The sequence below is a fragment of the Pteropus alecto genome, unplaced genomic scaffold, assembly GCF_000325575.1.
Source record: "Pteropus alecto unplaced genomic scaffold, ASM32557v1 scaffold22, whole genome shotgun sequence".
NCBI lineage: Eukaryota > Metazoa > Chordata > Mammalia > Chiroptera > Pteropodidae > Pteropus > Pteropus alecto.
The window spans coordinates 15,152,488-15,155,131 of NW_006434839.1; positions in this window are offsets into that span (position 1 = coordinate 15,152,488).

The following is a 2,644-nucleotide window of genomic DNA, read 5'->3' on the forward strand; positions in this document are numbered from 1 at the left end:
CCGCCGGGGTTGCGCGGGGGCTAGAGGGGCGCGGCGGACGCCCAGGATCCGGGTCCCAGTGTAGCCGTTCACCTGGCGACACCCCCCAGCCCCTGCCAGTGGCTTTGCAGCTTTGGAGGTAGTGGAACCCGCTGGGGTTTAGAGTCTTCGAAGAGAAAAGGTCTTTTCATTAAGACTCCTTCATCCCTTTGGAAGAGAAGAGACCAGACCCTCTTTGTCCCGCGCAGCTAGAGACTGACCTTTGGGGTTCACTCCTGGAAATGTTTTTCATTTTATTGTTGTCCTCCCTGCAGATGCTTAGTGGGTCCAATCAGAAAGCGGTGAGGGAAGCTGCGTTCCTATCCCCTACTCCTTTCCATATTCCAAATCACCAAAAGAGTTCCAGACCCTATTACCTCTAGGGCAGTTGACCGCAAACAATCTCCGACCCTGTTGTGACCAGTCAGACCCTTGCCTCTTCTCCGAACTTCAATCAAATTGTCCTGCTGTGCACTGCTGCTTGGAGGAACTTTCAACTCTGCAATGAGACGCACAGGAAAATTTTCTAATTGCTTGATTGAAGGATATACAAAAGAAACACAATACATTCCTTCTGCTGCAAATGTCACGTTGTACATGCTTGTTTCCATGGTGGTCTCATAACTAGACTGTGAGCGCCTTGATGGCAGGGAGTGTGCCTTATTTATTATTATAACCCAGCCCCTTGCACATAGGGAGAAATAGTCGGTACCGTGTTCCATGAACGCTGAATTAATTTAAAGCCTAAATAAAAAGATAAGGCAACTGGTGTTATCCTCCATGAGCCTGACTGCACTGAGCCCTGCAAATTCATGCACTTTTCAAAGATTTTCATTTATATATCCTTTAACTGTAAAAGCATCTTTCTAGTTACATGAGACCCAATTTGGATCCTTTTAGGAATCCACTCTAAAGCACGGAAACAAGTTCTGGATTTATCTCTGGTATTCTTAGCATCCATTTGATGTAGGTTATCTGTACAGTATGTGCTCCTGTGTCCTGTTCTTGTCTCGAAATAGTATTTTAGCTTTAAAATTTTAAAGAAAGCTTATTGCATACAGAATTGGGTTCTGAATGTATTTTGAGTGTTACAACCTGTCCTCACTAATATCCACAGCCTCTGAACCCCAGGCTAAGTGTGCAGAGCCAGTGATGCAATTTGCTTCAGGAATTGATTGTAGTCGTGTAATAAATTTCAAATCGATCTAGAATGTTTATACAAAAATACATACATATATATTAAGATATTGACCCTTGATCTTATTCTTCCCATGAAGAAAAATAGGAAGACTGCAACTTTGAAAAGAATTATAATGGGGATTGCTGATTGCTCAATTTTCCCTTAGAAAGAAAATTTTTGCTGACATGGCAAGAAGTGTAGTGTGTATATATAAATGCACTGAGAGGTCAGAGAAAGTGTTTAGAATGAACTGGAGTAGGCAGAGGATGTTACCTAGAAATGTAGTTAACCCAGAACTAAACTACCAAAAAAAATAAAGTTAAAAAGGTGGAGACAAGAATGAAAGAATTAGAGTCATGCACTATAAAAATAGTATGAATTAAAATTGATCAGATTAAGTGGGGTCAGACGATGGGAAACATTGATTTCCTAGTGGAGGAGCTTATGCCTGAAATACTAAACAAGAGGGAACCACAAAAGAAACTTTCAAGAAATTCAGCTGTTCAAAAGCTAGCTTTGCTCAGGGCCATGTATGATGTTCCATAAGGTCTCAATTATCAAGTCTACCTCACTAGCCTGCCAGAAGAATCCAACAACAAAAATCACCCTAACTCCCCTCTTACTTGGCCAAGTCACATCGCTAGTCACTCTTCTGTGTTAGATCACGAAACATAGCACTGTTGAAACCCAAGTTACCCTGGTAAAAAGGACAGGCGGATCCTGTGGTCTCTGCTAATCCTTTTCTCACAGTTATTGTCATTGACCTGGGAAGGCAGGAAAGACAGAGGGAGTACTCCAGTTGCTATTGAGGTCTGTGTGGGGAGCAGGATGTCAACCAGTTCTGTGCGATTGAGTGACAGCAATGAAAAACTGACTCAGAACCAGTGGATGTGGATCAGATGGTCGTGGGAAGGGTGATGGAGTGGGAGACTCAGGTGGTTCGGGTTCTTGGAAATTAGGTCATTGCAACTGCCCAGGTGTGGGAGAAAACAAGGCATCAGAAGGGCAGAACAGAAAAAGCATGTTGTATTTCACATTTCAGTTTTATTGAGGTCACAGTCATTTCTGAGATATTTTACCTTCTCAGTGTACATTAGACACTGTGATTTAAAGTTATAAACCTGTAAAACCACATCAGAGTCTGACTCTATCCATTATCTATCTACCTACCTACCTATCTACCTATTTATTCATATATAGATTGATAGATGTAGAGGACTAGATAGATATATTTTATATACTTTTATATATTTTATATTTATGTTCTTTACATATTTATATATTTTATATATATTCTAGATATATTCTATTTTTTATGTGTGCGTGTGTGCTGGTAACGTTTATTTACAATATGCTCTACATGTCAATCACATTTAAGTCGTGGAAGTTTGTATTTATGTATAGAGTTCAGTGCATTCCTGGGAGAATAATTTTTTTTTCACAAAC